Source organism: Furipterus horrens, unplaced genomic scaffold (assembly GCF_987537825.1).
Source record: "Furipterus horrens unplaced genomic scaffold, mFurHor1.1.pri manual_scaffold_3, whole genome shotgun sequence".
Taxonomy (NCBI): domain Eukaryota; kingdom Metazoa; phylum Chordata; class Mammalia; order Chiroptera; family Furipteridae; genus Furipterus; species Furipterus horrens.
This window is the reverse complement of record NW_028327173.1, coordinates 99,789,279-99,808,854: the sequence shown is the minus strand read 5'-3', so window position 1 is coordinate 99,808,854 and position 19,576 is coordinate 99,789,279. Positions and strand designations below refer to the sequence as shown.

Below are 19,576 nucleotides of genomic sequence, written 5' to 3'. Positions count from 1 at the left end.
GAGTCCAGGCCTCTTTCCTTTTTAAAAGTTTCATAAGTAATTCTAAAGTATAACCAAGGGTAAGAATTACTGGGTTAAATCAGTCATGGTTACCACAACCCTCTTTCTAGTGATTGGCACATGAATCTGTCTTAGCCATTGAGATGTGAGGAGAGGTTAGTGCAAGCTTCTAGGAAAGGATCTATCACTCCTCAAGAGGAACCAGTGTTTCCTCTGCCTTGCCTGAACGTGACACCTGGCCCAACTCCTAAATAGAAGACACCAGAGTCCAAGACACACAGCATGTGCAACTAGACTCTGATGTATGGTGTTTGGAGTTTAACTAACTGTGAGTTAGAGATTGCCATATTTACTTAAGCCTGTTGAGGTATGGTTTGAGGTTATTTTGAAAGAAAAATCACTGTAACTAATTTTTGGAAATATTCTCTCTGCCCCTAGGAGAAAGCCTGGGAGCCAGATTTTCAGTTCAGGCATGCACTTGTTGTGTGACTTCCTGTCAAACCCTCACTCCCCATACCTGCAACATGGGAGCATGATGGCTCAACCATAATCTAGGTTCTAAAGCGTTGTGAAGCCCTCCTAAGTCTAGAGAAAGGAAAGCTTGGCAGAGGAAAAGTGAGCTGGAAGCGAGGCTCTGAAGGTTACACCTCTTTAAGGAACCAATGTTGAGTGCACAGGACAGGAGCCAACCATGCATCAAACCCAGAATTAGACAGACACTGTAGGTACATGTGCTTGTTGAATCTTTACATTAGCCCTATGAGGCGGTGTTGGAACACTCCAGTTCAGCTTGGCGGGTGGTCTGTTCTGGTGCCATCAGAGCCCTTACAGCATGCGGTTAAAAAGACACTGCCTGCCTTGAGCATCAGGCAAACAAAAGATTTCATCTCTGCTTTGCAAGCGTGTATCTGAGCTATTTCAATAATGCTCCTTAACCTTTGAGCCTGACATTTCTCATATGTAAAACAGGGGTCAGAAAATCTCCACATTTGCCATAAGAAAGCAATTAATCAAAGGCCTGGCCTGTCATTGGTGCTCAGCAAATGTTAGTTGTGTTCTGTTCATCCCTCCACAGTCCCACACTAAATACACAAGCTATGTACCCACAACATATTGGGGTTGTGGTAGAGATTCACTAAAATACAAAAGTAACAATATGGCAGGCTCAGGGTGAGGGAAGGGAGGAGTTGAGTCCCCCTTGAGGCTGGTTGAGAAAAGGGATGCAACCAACTGGGGTCATGTCTGGAACAGACAAACCTGGAATCCATCCGAGTAGATAAAAGCCTTTAGATTGACCATTACATAGCAGCTCAGCCAGGGAGGAAGGGACACCATCACCTTTTCACTGGGGGAAAGGGATTCTCTGCGGGGAGGTAGCTCATTAGCACCTGACATGAGGAAATACATTGGCTGATCACTTTAGTGTCTGTGACTCAGTCTTTTTAAAAACCATTGACCCTCTGGAGGGACAGCAGTGCAAAACAGAGTTCTGTCCAGAAATCACTCACATCCTTCATTTTGAATCTGAACATCCTGACAGGGCCTTTCACAAAACAAGGCCCAGGAGACAGGGCAGCCTCATATCACTGGCTTGATGCCTGGTCCACATGCCCAGGAGGAGGCAGAGTGGCCTCTGCTGACTGGGCTACCACCAGCTGCCCTCTCGCTTAGAAGTGGTGTCAGAGGGGTGAAAAAGAATTTGCTCTCTAAGGAAAGAGACATGAAAATTTCCCTCGTGCTGATTCTAATATCTTACCATATGGAATTTAAATGGGCTACTAAATGCTGTTTATTTCAAGGGCCTGAGGGATAGGAAAGCTGGGGTCCTAAATCAGAAAGACAAGTGCCATATGACCACACTTATAACTGGAATCTAGTGAACAAAATGAACTAATGAAAAAAAATAGAATCAGAGACATGAAAACATGGAACAGACTTATAGCTGTAGGAGGGGAGGTGGAAGGAGGGTAATGGTGGAAGAAAGGGGAAGGGACTAGTCAGAGAACATGTCTGAATGACTCATGGACATGGACAATGGAGAGAGGATTGACTGTGTGCAAGAGGGGTGGGCTGAGTGAAGGGGGGGTCAAAAGGGACAAAAATGAAAGTTGGGACAACTGTAATAGAATAAACAATATAAATAAATAAATAAGTGAATAAATGAATATTGTAGAAGAAGAGAAAAAGAACTGCAGAAGGCCTGGATTGATAGCATGCTGCTCAGAAGCATCGAACTGTGAAGCCCTTTGGAAGCATCCAAAGACTTGAGAGTTTGGCATACGAACCATTCCTCCAGAACTACTTGCTCACATTTTCCAATTATGCACTGTACAGTATTAAAAATAAAAAATAAATATTCCTTTATGAATGTCTGTTTTGTACTTATATGTGGTTTTTAACCTGTCTATTGCTAACTTTCATACCAACTTCATAAATTAGGCATAACTATATTCATTTTAGAGATTTAAAAACTAAGCAGAAGGATTAGTAGAAATAGAAAGATAGAAAGTGGCAGAAGCAAGCTTCAAATCCAATACTATCTAGACACATGTACACCATATCCTGCCCACTTGTCTGAGCCTTTGTAATAAGGAGAACTCCCCACAAAAATTGGGAGGTGTAGAGAAACATGGAGATAGCACATGTGTGCATCACCATGGCAATCGGGACAAGGGCCATAACACACAAGAAAAAAGGCATGCAAGGCTGGCCAAAAACCAAGACGATGATTGGATAGGAGCAACATCTGCTTCCACTACGTGGGGAATTCCTTGCGGAGCCTTTAAAAGGAAAGTACACGACAGTCCCTCTCTTGGATTCTCCCCTCCTTCCAGACCAATGGGGGCTGGATTTCCTGGGCCCCAACCTTGGGGACTGGGTGGCCTGGGAGCATTTCCCAGGGCCCCTCCCTGAGCACTCCAGGGTGGGCTTGGAGCACAGAGAGCTCTGATAAGTGGGGAGGGGAGGAGGTTAGGATGGTGGGCTCAGGGAGCCAACGAGCCATCCCTTTCCCTAGGCAGAAAGCTGAGGTGGCAGCCACCTACCCATAGGTGCCTCTGGCATAAGCCCAGCAAGCCCCATGCCCCTTCCCAGGTGGGAAGCTGTGGTGGCTGCTGCCTGCCATATCCCATGTCTGTGCTGGCCAGTTAGCTACAGCCCCAGTGCAGCTGGGAGGGTGCCCCTTCTTAAGCACTTCTGGCCTGATTAGAAGCAACGCTGGTGCTGGGAGAAAGGCCAGGAAGAAGGGGGCAGCAGGATGGGGAGAGGAGATTAGGACAGACAGATCCTAGAAGGAAGGTCCTGGAAGGTGGCCCTGGGACAAGCCCTGTGCCCCTCCCCAACTCAGTCATGATCATCAGACTCTAGTGCAGCTGTCTTCAAAGTTTGTTTTCACTTAAGAGTTAAACTGGCTTAACTTGATTATATCAAATTGTTACTGCTTAGTATCATTCCAGCAAAGGCCTTGCAACTGATTGTCTTCTCAAAAGACAGTCTTGTAGACTCAGAAACAGTGTAGGCTTCACTTAAGAAGCCCACCTGCATTGCTACATCCTGGAACTCAACAGTTTGGCTGAACTAAATCATTGAGTTGGTGAAGTATGGGGTGGCCCATTGGCTTCACTCTAAAACTGCTTTCTTTTTTGCCTTAATAGTTTTAACAGAAAGTGTTAAAGAGGGGAATCTCAGGATAGTCTCCTAAACCTAATTTAAGTTGAGTATGGTTGGCAGTAAGTCTTCAGACTGGTGTGACATGCCTTGCACACCTTCCTCTGAGGAAGCCATTTTATTTCTTAATCAGGGACACTGCAGAATTAGTTCCTACCTTTTGTTATTTAGTTGTTATAGTTTTAATTATGCCTTCTAACCCTTCTGCCAAATTTGTCACCTCCAGAACATAACAAGGATGCCAATTCGTCCAGTAATGCCATCCTTTGGCCATCACACATGCTGCATTTCAGGGACAACCAACTCACCTGGACTTTGAAAAATTCTTTTCCTTCATGTGGAGGTTCCCTTCCACTCCAGACCCCATTTGTTAGGCACCTTACCAAGGGAAAGGTAGGACTACATCCCTTGGTCAGCAGAAAGTAGTTACAGAATAACAAGACCTTTGTCCAACTATCCTTGTAAGATTACAAGTGTCCAGAGTGCTAAAGTGGGGAATTGGAGTTGGGGAAACTCCCCACTGGAAATGGGAAGGTGCATGCATGCATGTGTTGCCACAGCAACCAGGACAACATGCACATAACACGCACACAAAAGGGGTGCACAATGCTAGTGCCAAAAACCAGGAAGATGGTTGAAGGGAAGGGACATGCCCTCCCATCTGCTTCCACCACGTGGAGGATTCCTGGGGAAGCCTTTAAAAGGAGAGTGTGTGGGAATGCTCTCTAAGATTCTTCCCTCCTTCTGAATCTAGGGAGTGTTGGAGTTCCTGGACCCCAGACATTGGAGACTAGGTGGCCTGGGAGTGTTTCCCGGCCCCAACCCTGAGTGCTCCAGGGTGGGCCTGGAGCACAGAGAGCTCCAGTAAGAGGGGAGGGGAGGAGGCTAGGACAGTGGGCTCAGGGAGATGTGGGCCTCCTGCTCTGGTGGCAAAACCCACGCCCCTTCCCAGGCAGGAAGCCAGGGTGACTGTTACCTGCTTGTGGCCCATGCCAGTGTGGGCCAGTCAGCTACAGCCCCAGAGCAGCTGGGGAGGGTCAGACCTGCGCCCCTCATTGAGCACTTAGGGCCTGACTAGAAGCAAATCCAGTGCTGGGAGCAAGGCTAAAAGAAGTGGGTGACAGGGTGGGGAGAAGAGAATAGAGCTGGCAGATCCTGGGAGGCTGCCAGGCAACAAGCTTTGTACCACTTTCCCCCTTCTGGAAGCCTTAGGAAACTGCTGCTGTGGCCACCCACCAGCAGCCTGCTCACTCCTCCAATGGTGGGGGCAGGGTTGGGCATCAGGTAATCTACTGTATATATATAAATTCCATTTTCCTTTCCACCTCTAGAGTTATTCCTTATGGGCAACAGGCAGTGAGACCCCACTGGTTCGTCGGTTACAGCTTCTCACCTCCATCTGTTGCATACCTGCTTCACTTCTCTGGCTTGGGCAGAAAATCAAACCCCTTAGTTCCAGCTTTATATTTTCATCCCAATTATCTGAGTATTTATGCTGCATCGGGGATCATTCCTGCCTCTCTTGAAAGAGTAACCACATCATTCCTGGTGAGGCTAGAATGACAACTCTGCACCTACATTCCTGGGTTCCAAAGTATGATACACTTGCAAGTTAAAAAGTTCTTCCCTTCTTTGCTTCACAGTCTCCTCTTGGCCCTCCTACACCAAGTCCCATGATTTTATAGCCCACTGACCCATGTACTTCAGGAAGGATGAGAAGGAGGTGGGAGGCAAGAGCACAGATGTTCCCCACCCTCCCTGTGACTTGCCTTGCAAAGCCCCAGAAATGAGAAATGAGAATTACTCTGCTCTGCAGGGCACTTACTCTGACCCCACATCTCCACTGACTTTGGGTAAGGGGCAATATGTCACAGTGCTGAGAGCACAGGCCCTGATGTTACAGGGAACTGGACTTATAGCTGAGCTCCATGTGTTCAAGGAGACCTATGCCATTTACCCAGCTGCCACATTGCTTGTCCAGTGGGAATTACGCCTCCCAGCAGGAACACTAAGGACCAATTAGAAAAACAAACGAACTTATTTTCCATCTCTCCCAGTACAGTAGTTCAATATATGGCAATTTTTATAGTTACCTGTGTTATGATTTTTTTTGAAAAATGAGATTTGTGTAGCAGAACATTCACATGCTGTCAATGATACTGTGTCCTATGATACAGACATTCAGGGGCCAGAGTAGAGATTACTTTGATTCTTCCTCTTCTTCTCACATATCCTCACTCTAGACCCCCACCTCCCTCTGACCAAAGGAAACCATTTTTCTGAGAGACAGTCAGTCTGTGGGCTTAGGATGCAGAGAAGCCCTTTCCATACTTTGGATTGGAGTCCCTACCACCCAGACCTCCGCAGCACCTTTGTATCACCTTTCACATATACAAAAGAGAAACAGTAAGTTCTGACACCAAATACCCAAACTTGTCCAAACTTCACAAGTGAAGGGCACAGCCCCACAAGACTGCCCTCATTTCTACCATCAGTCACAAGCTCTGGGATTCACAGGCCATGTGGCACTTGTTACCAACTAGCTATAAATTCAGAGGTTTCCATGACCACCTCAGGTTTGATAATTCACTAGGATGACTCAGAAAAATACTATACACATAATTAAAGTTTTATCAAAGAGGATATATAAATCAGGAGCAGACAAAGGACTTGGGTGAGGTGCTGGATACAGAGTTCTGTGCCTTCCCTTCAAGTCCTCAGGATGTATTACCTTCCTGGGTCATTGATGTATTCACCAACCAGGAAGCCCCACTGAGCTTTAGAGTCCAGGATTTTATTGGGGGTTTATTCCAAGGGCAAAATTGATTATATCATTGGCCAGGATGTTGACTCAATCTCCAGCCCCTACCCTTCCTGAGGAGTTGGGCAGATCTCACATGGCTCAAAGAACTAATCCTCTAATGACATTGTTGCTGTTTTCAGTGTGGCAAGCTCTATCCTGAAGTACCTAGATCCACCAGAAATCACTTCATCAGCATAAATTATCAAGGCTCATCATGAAAAACAAAAACATTCTAATCAATGGAAAAATTCCAAAAATTTAGAGGCTCCTTTCCTTCCATAAACTTCGAAAAAAGCTTGTCAGATTCTTTATTTTGCAGAAGTTTGTGTAACAATGTGACTCAGTGTTGCTGCACACACACATGCATGCATCTCGTGTCGTGAAATGGGTATGTCCTTGTCATACCACGCAAAGTTCTTCATTATCTGGCCTCATCCCACCTTTCCAGCTCTCCCTTCTGCCACATTTTCCCTGAAAATCATACTTTTGTGTGATTTCCCAGATACACATTTTGCCCTCATTGCCTGACACAAGACTCCTTTATGACCAACACTCATGGCCCTCCTCAGAGAACCTCTCCTCAGAGAACTTCTCCCCAGCTTCACTGAGGAGAGTTGACTGTTCAGTCTTCTCTATAGCCAAAGCTCTTTGATCATGTTTCTGTGGTCATTATTAATATTATTACTTTCTATTTCATAGATTTCCCTCCTTGATTTTCAAGACCATGTATACATTAAAACTGTACTTCTGGCTCCAGGTCACTGCAAAAACCTGGTTTAAAGCATAATATTTTTAGTTTACTTAAGAAGTCATAAAATAGCTGGGCCCAGGCCCTAAGTGTTGTAGCCACTAAGCGATGTCATCAAGGACCAAGTTCTTTCTGTCCTTCTACTCTGGCATCCTTGAACTTGGTTTATCTACCAAGTATTCATCATTTAATGCAAAAAACAGCAGCTGCCACAGTTGTGCCTTCACAACAGGAAGGGAAGGAAGAAACTACAGGACTTTCTACTCTTGCACTTCTCTCCCCTTTCGGAAGAAAAATATGTTTGAGTAGCCCTTAGTAGACTTCCTCTTACATCTCATTGGCCAACACAAGTTATCTCCTAGACAAACTCCTGGCAAAGAGAATGAATTGCTGCAATTATGAGACATCCCCTACAACTGACATATTGCTCCCTAAACATAATTGGAGTTCTCTTAGGAAGGAAGATCTTGGAAATGGTGGGAGTTTTTGATATGGAATATATGTATAATGTGTCTTCAAACAAGGAAAAGGAAGTCAAAGGTATGAAAAAAGGAAGGAGAGAATCAATGAAGAGAAAAGGAAGCAAACAAATAGGTAATTGTGTTAAGGTGGAAGGAAGGAAACAAAACAAAAATTTGAACCAAAAAATGCAAGGTTCTAGCATATAAAATTAAATGTAGTTACAACTAAACCATATAATTAGGTCTTACTATGGTTAGTTTTCAAAATTTTTGAAACAAGCAAACTTTTATGTAAAAAATAATCTTGCTTTATTTCATTTTGTGGATCAGTATAAAACAAAGATAATCCATTTTCCATCCATAAGTGACTTGCTCCACACACTTTGCAGCTTATTCCTGGTTTGCTCTCAGGAAAAATCCTCCTCACCTCTCTAAAGTAAAGACAAACACTTTCTTTGAAGACTGATAGTGAAACAGAACAAAATTGAATGGATTTTTGCAAACTTAATTTTTCAACAAAGTAATTTTTTCTTAACCCTCAATGCTGATGTTCTTGTTGAAGTACTCTTTAGATTTTTAGGAAGTGTTTAGACTTCCGCAACTACCTTCTAAAAAGCCTAGATTGACGAGTCTTCTTTCCGTGTTGCCTGTGTTGGAAGAAGGGCAAAACAGGAAATGCACATCAGAAGCTGTGCCTCAGAAATGTCTAAAAGTAGAAAGGGGCTCAGCCAGGCAGTGGATGGTGATGTATAGACTATTCTCACCTCCATTCTGCCAGGTGAATCCAACTAATTTTCACAGGTTTTGACAATGAAACTCACCTGGGTATGTGTGGTTTGGTCATTCTTCAAGTATAGATGCTCCACAATGTCAAATTGAAAAAGGCTGACACTTATAATTTAATGTAAGGTGTAGTGTAATACATGTATATGTATGTTGTTAAAGTTACGTACATTTAAGAGTGTAGAATAAATAAGTTTCCTACTTTGCAGGGGGGTCTAGAATGTAATACCCACGATAAGTGAGGGAATACTGTATAATGTGTGCTTCAAATTCATGTCAATTAAAACCAGTGGACGTCTCACTGCTCAGCAGACCCACTCCCCAATCAGCAGTACCTTAACCCATGAGCTAACAAGATGGTCCTTATGTTCAGTGCTGACTCAGAATAAAGGGCACCTTGAATCACAAAGAAACTCCATTGACTTCACACCTTGCCCCCTTAAACCTATTTCCAATATACAGCAATGATATAAATCCTTGAAATTTATACCCAAATGAAACCATTATAAATAAATATGCATATATCATGTGCTCATATAACATCATTTCATTATAATGTTGATGAGATGCTGTAGGAACTCAACTCTTGTTTTTATCAATTAGCCTGTGGTAAAATTGGTTTCATTATATGTTTTGCTTAAAATCACAGAACCTATCAACAATGTTAAGAAAGGTCTTACTGTATGTAAAAATATATAACACACCTATAAACATATATATGTCCTACGCATGTATGTAGTTCAGAATCTTGCTGTTTCACTTAATGATAAGACTGGCAGAACTTTTCATATTAGCATATTTAAATCTATTTAATTCTACTTAGTAGCTGCAAAATATTTTGTAGTATGTACATTCCTTAATTTAACTAGTTACTTATTTATAAATATAGAAGTTTTATTGTCCCTAACTGGTTCTTGATAGTCTATTTTGCAATAGACATAGTTGCCTTTTTCTTATTAATCTGACAGAACTCTTTGTACAGTACAGAAAAAGTCCATGGTCTACATTGTGTTGCTAATTTTCCCCAGTATCCTGTTTATATTTTGACTTTGTGTGTTTTTATGTAAAAGTTAAAAAAACATTTTGCAAAATTATTTAAATTTTTCTTATTATTTATGATCTTTCTCTACCAAGATTATTTTTGAGGAGACTCCAAAGACGGCAGCAGAGCAGATGGAAGCTGCATCCACTTTCTCCTGCTTCCAAACCAAGTTTATAGCTGAACTGCTGAACTATCAACCTGAACAATCAACTGAAACCCAGCTCTTATAAAATATCATAACCAAATAACAGATGATGCTACATAGAGACCAGTAAGAGGGATTGAAACACAGTTGGTCGGGGTGCGAAGCCTCCACATGCAGCTGTGGCAGCAGCTGAGAGACCAAATAAATATTGTGGCTGCAGAGCTCCCTCTCCCTAGGAATAATGGTCTTAACCCCATGCAGGGATCCCCAACCCATACCAACAGACACACAGAGACACGAAGAGGAGACAGAGTGGCATATGACAGTGGAAATCAGTGGGGATCTACCATGGCTATGAGGCCCAAAGGGTACCATTCTAGCATAGAACACTCCTGTTTCAGCACCAGCCTGGAGAGTTCAGGCTCAGACAGCTGGAAAAACTAAGTGGCCCCAATAGGGTCTGTGTAGGGGCCTGCAGGCTACAGTCAGCAGTGACTTTAAGGAAACTTTTATTTTCTGGGAAGTTTTTGGGCAGAGACCCAGACAGAGAATTAATTGAGTGGCTTGGGAAAGAGAAACAGTCTCCCTCATCTCAACTGCACAAGTGGTGCCTCGCCACCCCACCTTTGGGCCACGCCTGTGGCTGTTGAGTGCGGAGGTGCAGAGAGGCTGCACAGAGCTGGGAATTTTGGGCCCTTCCTGCAGTTTTTGGAGTCATTTCATGACAAACTGGGACTTTGGGTCCTCCCCTGCTGAGACCAGCTACGTGGAGATATTGGGGTGTAGCACAAGGCAGGGACATTGGGCCCCACCTTGCTTGGTTTGGCAGTAAGCCAGGTACTGCATGGAGCTGAGAGTTTTGAACTGTATCTCCTGGGGAGAATTCTCTCTGGGAACCAGACAGATGAGTGCTCAACAGCTTGGATACTTTGCAGGGAGGCAAACTCAGTCTTAGCTCATGTTACCCTGGGAAGGTGAAGAAGTGCCCGCCCACCTCCTGCAAGTTTACAGGCACCAACATCAACCGGAAATTGTTTATATCTGCCCTGCCAAGTCCTGGATTCCCCCGCTGTATGCATTTCAGTGGGGTGGGTTGGGGGAGCAGCTCATAATTGGGACATTCAAAGTGCGAGACACATGGAAGCTATTGTCTGGTAATAGGATAGAGAATTTAGGTTCCTCTTGTGGGCTGGGTCAACATCAGCCCCAAAGGGAGACTCTTTTGATCTCTCCCATGGAGTCCAGAGCTGCTGAGCTTATTCCTATTAAACAGATGGCTGACTGTACCCAACATGAATCAGCAGCTAGCCCCCATGACTGTGTGACACACAAGCAGGGGACCCACCAGCCCTATCTCAGCTGACCTAGATTCATCCTACAGTCTCTTATCAGAAGGCTCCAGAGGAAGATCAGGCTACCTCAGGGAGCAGGAGTCAGAATAGCTGAAAGGCGGATGCAGACCCCAGGGAGCCTTGGTCCTTTACATATCTTCCCCCAGCTCTATGTAGAAAGAAGCTATTTTATATAGATTGGCCACTCACATCCACACACAGGTCCAGAAGAGACATACACAAACATCATGGTAGCTACAGACACATAGCTCAAGGTCAATTACACACAATGTCTGACAGTGACCTGTATCTCTATGTATCTCATCCAAGTGGGCCTAGAACCAACAAAACCAGGGGTGGGCTTCAGACCACACCAGAGCTCAACCCAACTAGCCACACAACCAGTCACCCAAAAGGAGATCCCTGCAGGCACTAGAACCTACTGAGAATAATGCCTCCTCAAGGGACATCCCTGTACAGAATGTCACACATGATGATCAAGGTTTACCCTTACATTCTCTCAACCTGAAGGGTTAACTACCCACAAACGAGCCAACAGCATTCAAGACTTAACTACAATAGTGGGGCACAAAACCCACAAGAAACACCCCAGGACCACAGAGCCCAGGTAATCTGGAAGATCGTGCCACTGAGCCCTTCATCATAAAACTATCCAAGCAAATTTTGGAGGCATAGAAGATCTACTGAACACACAGAAAACACATGGGGAGAAAAAGAAAAGTGCCCTTCCCCAAAAGAAACAACAGAAATCCCTAGAAAAAAAAAAGAAGAAAAAAAATAGATAAAATGGAAGGAATCCAAATACCACATGCAGAGTTTAAAATAATGGTATAAGAATGCTCAGGGACCTTTTTGGAAAAATGGATGATCTCAGTGAGAACTTAAAGAGATAGTAATAATTAAAATGATATAGAAACCACAAACAAGAACCAATCAGAAATGAAGATTACAATATCTAAAATGAAGAATTCACTAAAAGGAATGAACAGTGGGTTAGATTAAGCAAAAGATCAAATCAGTGAATAAGAGCACAAGAAAACAGTATCCACCCAAAGAGAAAATTAAAAAATAAAAGAAACAAGAGAAATGAGGAAAGTCTAAGGGGCCTCTGGGACAACATCAAGGATAACAACATCTGCATCATAGAAGTACCAGAAGGGAAAGAGAGTGAGAAGGGGACAGAGAAGCTCTTTAAAGAAATAATGGCAGAAAACTTCCCTAACCTGATGAAGTAAAGAGTCACACAAGTTCAGAAAGTATAGAGACTCTCAATCAAGCTGAACCCAAAGAGGTTCCCACCATGACATATAATAATTAAAATGGCAAAGTTTAAAAACAAAGAGAGAGTCTTAAAGGCAGCAAGTGACAGTTACCTATAATGGATGTCAATAAGCCTGTCAGCTAATTTCTAAACACTTCAGGCCAGAAGAGCTTGGCATGAAGTATTCAAAGTGATGAAAAGTAAGAACATGCAACCAAGAATACTCTACCCAGCAACTTATCACTTTCTTACAATTGAAGGCCAAATAAAGAGCTTCACACCCATCAAAAAAAAAAAAAAAAAAAAGTCTATAGGAGCTCATTACCACCAAACCATCATTGCAAGAAATTTTGAAGGACCTGCTTTAAGAAGAAGAAAAATATAGAGAGAGACAGAGGCAGAGAAAGAGAGGAACATAGTTACAATTTTTTAATGGCAATAAATAAGTTTCCATCTATAACCTTAAATGTAAGTGCATTAAATGCTTAAATCAAAAGACACAGGGTAGCCAAATGGTTAAGAAAACAAGACCCATATATATGCTGTCTACAAGAGACCCACCTCAGAACAAAAGGTTTACATAGTCTAAAGTAAAGGATGGAGGAAAATATTACATGCAAAAAAAAAAAAAAAAAAAAAACCAAAAAAGCTGGGATAGCAATACTTATATATGACAAAATAGACTTCAAAACCAAGGCCAAACAAGAAACAAAGAAAGTCACTAGATGATACTGAAGGGATCAATCCAACAAAAAGATATAACCCTTGTAAGCATATATGCACCCAATATAGGAGCACCTGAATATATTAAAAAAATTTGGTTGACTTTAAGAAAAAAGTCAATAGCAATAGAGTCACAAAAAGGGATTTTAGCACCCCATTGTCACCAATGTATAGATATTCCAGACCAAAAATCAACAAGGAAATAATGACATTAAATGACACACTAGATCAAATGGACTTCATTGCTATTTATAGAACTTTTCATCCCAAAGCAGCAAAATTTACATTTTTTTCAAGTGCCCATGGATCGTTCTTAAAGAAGGATGACTTGTTAGAACATAAAATAAGTCTTAATAAATTCAAGAAGATTAAAATCATATCAAGTATTTTCTCAGCTCACAGTGTAATGAAATTAGAAATCGGCCTCAACAAAAAGACTGAAAACATTCATATATATGGATGCTAAATAGCATGTTATTAAATAATGAATAGGTTACCAGTAATATCAAGAAAGAAATAAAAAGTTACATGGAAATAAATGAAAATGAACACACAACAACCCAAAATCTGTGGGACACAGCAAAAACACTCTTAAGAGGGAAGTTCATAGCAATACAGGCCAACTGCAAAAAGCAAGCAAAAACTCAAATAAACAATCTAACCCTGCATCTAAAAGAATTAGAAAAACAACAACAAACAAAGCCCAGAGTAAGCAGAAGGAAGAAAATAATAAAAATTAGAGCACGAATAAATGACATAGAGACAAAAAACAGAAAACAAAAGAACAATGAGACAAAGAACTGATTCTTTGAAAAGATTAAAATCACCGAAAAAACTTTAATGACTAATAGAGAAAAAAAGAAAGCACCCACATAAATAAAGTCAGAATGAAAAAGTAAAAGTAAGAAATGATGTCACAGAAACGCAAAGGATAGCAAGAAAATACTACAGAAAACTACATGCCAACAATTTGGACAACTGGGCAAAATGGATTAATTTCAAGAAACATGCAATCTTCTAAAACTGAATTTGAAAAAAATAAGAAAATCTAAATTGATCAATTACAAGTGATCGAGTTGAAGCAGTAATGAAAAAATTCAGCAAAAAAAAGTCTTGTTCCAGATGATGATTTTACAGGCAAATTTTATCAATCATTCAAAGAAGAACTAACACTTATCCATCTCAAACTATTAAAAAAAAAAAATTCAGGAAAGGGGAGATTTCCAAGATCTTTTTACAAGGCCACTGTTATCCTAATTCCAAAACCAGATAAAGACAACACATAAAAGAAAATTATAGTCCAAAATCTCTATGAACATAGATGCTAAAATCTTCAAAAAAATATTAGCAAACCATATATAGCAATACGTTAAAAAGATCATACATCACAATATAGTGGGGTTTATTCCAGGGATGCAAGGTTAATACGATATTTGCATATCAATAAATGTGATACATCACATAAAAATGAAAGATAAAAATTACATGATCATATAAATAAATGCAAAAAAAGCATTCAATAAAATCTAGCAACCATTTTTGATTAAAAAAACTCTTAGCAATTTGAGAATAGAGGAACATACCTCAACATAATAAAGGCCATATATGAAAAACCTACTGCCAATATCATATTTAATGAGCAAAAACTAAGACCATTTGCATTAACACCAGGAACAAAACAGAAATGTCCACTTTTATCACTTTCATTCAACATAGTACTAGAAATCCTAGTCACAGTGATCAGACAAGAAAAAGAAATAAAAGCATCTATATTGGAAAGTAGGAAGTAAAACTGTCATTATTTCCAGGTGGCATGATATTGTATATAGAAAATCCTAAAGACTCCATTAAAAAAATTATTAGACCTAATAAATGCATTTGGCAAAGTAGCAGGATACAAAATCAATACTCAGATATCAATAGCACTTTTATATACAAGTGATGAACTATCAGAAAAAGAAACTAAGAAAACAATCCCATTTACTATTGCAACAGAAAAATATAAGGTTCCTAAGAATAAATTTAACCAAGGAGGTAAAAGTCTTGTATTTGGAAATCTATAGAACACTAAAAAGGAAATTGAGGAAGATACAAATGTAAGTGGGAGCATATACTTTGTTCATGAACTGAATGAACTGACATCATTAAAATGTCCAAAGAGAGAAGAAAAGATGGTGGCAGAGTAGGTAGTAGTGTTGTCTACTTGCTCTCATCACTGAAGGACTTGGAATACAAACACGGAGAGGAGTAAGTGAGTGTGGATTTCAGATAGCATGAACAAGGAAGGGGGTGTGGGAGTGGCATGAAAGAGGGCAGAAAGCTTGACCCACGCTCTCCGAGTAAGGTCGCTGGCCTCCCCGCCTGGTACCTCTGCCATACCACACCCAAAAGGGACAGCTGCTGACTGGCTCATTAGTGGGGATCTACTTGGAATCTTCCCCTTGCCATAGGTGCACTGACCAGTAAAGTCCCGGAGGGAGTCAGTGAGAAGGTTTGGTTGAAACAGCCAGAGGTGTGGGAAGACAGAGAACAGCCTGGACTGTGAGAAACTGTATGAACTGAGTTTAGGTGGGGACTCCCTTGGCTGGCAACCCAGAACTGACAACTCTGTATCCTAGGCGCTTGCACCAAGGCTCCACCAAACAAAAAAGGCAGAACTGAGGTGGGGAGAGGGGCCCATACAGAAAAGCTGTGGTGGAACTGCAGACTCAGTAGGGACCCCAAGCAGACAAGTGGCACACAAAGGTGTACAGGCAGGGATGCAGACCAGTATTGCAGCTTGGAGGAAACACAGAATTTTTTGGAGGAGAGGAGGTAGGATTTGAGGCTGGGCAGAGACTATTGGCATGCACACGCTGACCCACCAGCAGAACAACATTGCTAGACAAGCCTGAAGAGGGCTGAGGGTGCTGCAGGACTGGAGGGGAGGAGGTGGGAGGGTAAGGGAGGGACTCAGGGGGAGGGGAGGGACTCAACTAAGTGTGACTCACGGCAGAGCAGCAGCAGGCCCATGAGTGAGAGAATAGCAACTCCAGAATCAAGCTAGATCTCCTCACAGCCAGACAGCCAGAAAAGGTTTGAAACCCATGGACTTTTGACCAACAGCGGATCCAGAAAAAGAAGACAGCACCCAAAGGTTGTGCTGGGTAAAAACCCTTTCTTTAAACTGCTTCCTACCTTCTATCACTCCCATTTTTTCTTCTTAAATTTTCGTTTGTTTGTTTGTCTGTCTGTTTTGTTTATCCTCCATCTCACACTAAACATATAGCATACAACTGCTATATAAACCTCATACACTTCTTTCTGCATTCTTCCCTCCCTTTTTCAACATACAGTGTAAACATTACTTACTGTCTAGCATAGATTTTACCCTACTTGCTATTATTATTATTCTATAATCTTCCCTTTCAAAAATCATCTTTCTTTTAAAACAACTCTTATCAGTTTCTCCTATAGCATACTAGTCTTAACCTCTTTACATTTATATTAATACTGGCTCATTTGCTACTGATTGTGGGTGTGGGATATTTTGGAGGGTGTGGGTTTCTTGCTGGGGTTATGTGTTTATGTTTTAACAGCATCTCCACAAAAGAACTCAAGACAAGGTGGGCAGAGTGACTCTCGATCAACTAGCCAGAAGTAAGGATCCACCAAGAGTAACTTAAATACAACCAGACAGCTTAAACAAATGGCATAAAGGGCATCCCAAGAGCATAAGGCTCAGGAGATCAGAGATACTGCACCACTGAATCCCCCAGGTCTCCTATACAGAATCTCATACCATGAAGGTGGGAAATCAAAGCAGACAAATCTAAGAAACAAAAACAAACAAGAAGCATCTAACATGGGGAGACACAGAAAGAACCTCCCAATGAAAGGAAAAGAGAAATCCTCAGAAAGAGAGATAGATGGAACAGACATAAGCCAACTATCAGACATGGAATTCAAAAGAATGGTTATAAGGAAGTTCAATGAACTGGACAAACTCAAAGAAAACTACAAAGAACTTCAGGGGAAACACAAATAACTCCAGGTAAACTACAAAGAACTCCAGAAAAGCTACAAAAAATTCACAGAGAACTACACCAGCATAAAAAAGGACATAGAAACTATCAATAAGAACCAGGAAGAAATGAAGAATACATTTCTGAACTGAAGAACACAGTAGAATCAATCAAAAGCAGACTAAATGAAGCAGAGGATCAGATCAGTGAGTTAGAGGACAATGTAGAAAAAAATTCCCAGACAATGCCACAAAATGAAAAAAGACTAAAAAAGAATGAAGAGGGTTTAAGAGAGCTGCTGGACAACATGAAATGAAAAAAAAAATTCGATTCATAGGGATACAAGAGGATAAGAAGAGGAGCATGGGATAAAAAACCTGATGGGAAAAGTAATGACAGAAAAAATTTCCAACTTGATGAGAGAAAAAGTCATGCAAGTCCAGTAAGCACAGAGGATCCCAATGAAGGTGAACCCAAAAAGGCCCACTCCAAGGCACATCATAGTTAAAATGGCAACTTTCAAAGACAGAGAGAGAACCCTAAAAGAAGCAAGAGAAAAACAGCAAATGATATACAACAGAGCTCCAATAAGGCTATCAACCCATTTCTCAACAGAAACACTACAAGCCAGAGAGAATGGCAAAAAATATTCCAAATAATAAAAAACAAAGACCTACAACCAAGAATACTGTACCCAGCAAGGCTACTTTCAAAATGGAAGGGAAATAAGGAGTTTCCCAAACAAGGGAAGACTAAAAGAATACATCTCCACCAAACCAGCATTGTAAGAGATGCTAAAGGTAATGCTTTAAGAAAAAAAAAGAATAAAAGAGAGGGAGAGGAACACAGCTACAAAGGGAAATTAATAAATACCTGTCAAGAATAACCTTAAATGTAAATGGAGGGAGACGCCATGAAGGAGACCGAAGCAAAGACAGACCATGCTGGGGAGAGCAGGAGGGTGAAAATGAAAGCAGGCTGTAGCATCGTGGAAAAGCAAGAAGGAGGTGGAGATACTATTACAACAAGAGGATCCTTCATAAAACAAAAGGAAAAAGGTTTAATTGTAAATTTAACTTCAACAAGCTGGTGACGCCGAACTACCCATTCATCAACATTCGGTCAAGTGGTGTGGTTCCCCATAGTGCACCACCAGTGCCAACAGCCTCTTCCCAGCTCCATTTCCCACCTCTGGACACTCATTCTCCAACTAGTGATGTGCAGCCAGGGCGGTTCTCTGTTAGCTCCCTAACTGCTTCTGGCCAGGAGTTGAAAAATGGCTCTGATAGAAAGGTGGAGCTTTCAGAGCTGGAAGATGGCTCAGCCACTGAGTGGCATCGGGGTATGGATCTCATACCTTCCCGGAATGCAGTCAGTGGAGGAGGGATTGGCCATCAGAAACGCAAGCCTGACATCATGCTTCTTCTGTTCACTAGGCCAGGGATCTACCCTGACCCCCCCACAGTCCCTTCGCTGTCTCTCCAGTCCCTGGCCGAGGAGGTGTTCTTAATGTCCCCATCTCACCAGCCCTCTCCCTAACTCCCACTATATTCTCCTATGACCCATTACCAGGCCTGAGCCCTTTCACAAGCAGCAGTTGCTTTTCCTTCAACCCTGAGGAAATGAAACACTACCTTCATTCTCAAGCCTGTTCTGTGTTCAACTACCATCTGAGTCCCTAGACATTTCCCCGTTATCCGGGGCTCATGGTTCCACCACTGCAGTGCCAAATACATCCTGAGGAGTCATCCCAGGTTTCTATCAAACTGCAGCCCCCACCAGTTGGGCAGAAGAACTGTGAGAGGGTAGAGATCCACGAGGAGTCAGCCCTTGTCCCTCCAAGAATTAAGGTAGAGCTAGTTTCTGAAAAAGTTCCTGAGAATCTCAGGCCCTCTGCCCAAGAGAAGGAGGAGCACTCTCAAGAAGAAGGCACTGTGCCAAGCAGGACCATAGAATAAGAAAAAGGCACCATCTTTGCCCATCCAGTAGCACCACCTACTTGGCCTTCTGTACCCACTAGTACCCCAAGTGAAGAACCCCTAGAGGTGATTGAAGACAGGCTTGGCAAAGACCCCAGTGCCCCTTAGAAGAAAGAAGATGCCCTGATGCCCCCCCAAGCTTCGATTGAAGCGGCGCTGGAATGACGACCCTGAAACCTGACAGCTGAGTAAGGATGGCACATTCCTCTGGAACGGGTCAGGACCACAGGGCTGGGCGACAGCAGCTGCTGATGCTTAGGACTGGAAGTAGATTGAGAACTGTTTATACTATAATCACATACATGTATAAATATTTATGTAACGAGATTTCAGGGTGGGGGAAGGAGGGAGGGAAGGAGTAGACTGGTTTGATCATTCTAGGGTCATAGACTTGTATTTTACCTTTTGGGGATGGAATGGGACATCTTCTGTTGTAAATTAGGCGGGATATGAACACTTTTTTCCTGGCAAGTAGAATACAGGAAGGATATTAAACTGAAAGGAAAAAGAACCTCTTATTTCCTCTTGAGGCTAATACTTTCTGACAAACTTCCAAAGGGCCAAGACACAGTTTGGCCCCATGATTGTTCAGGTTCCAGACTTCTTTCG

The 19,576-nt window shown here is 42.1% G+C and overlaps 1 pseudogene; it reads left to right on the top strand.

Moving 5' to 3' along the window:
* Positions 1 to 19,282, top strand: part of LOC150015576 (ETS translocation variant 3 pseudogene) — a 36,709-nt pseudogene extending 17,427 nt beyond the window's left edge.
* The last annotated feature ends 294 nt before the right edge of the window (positions 19,283 to 19,576 follow it).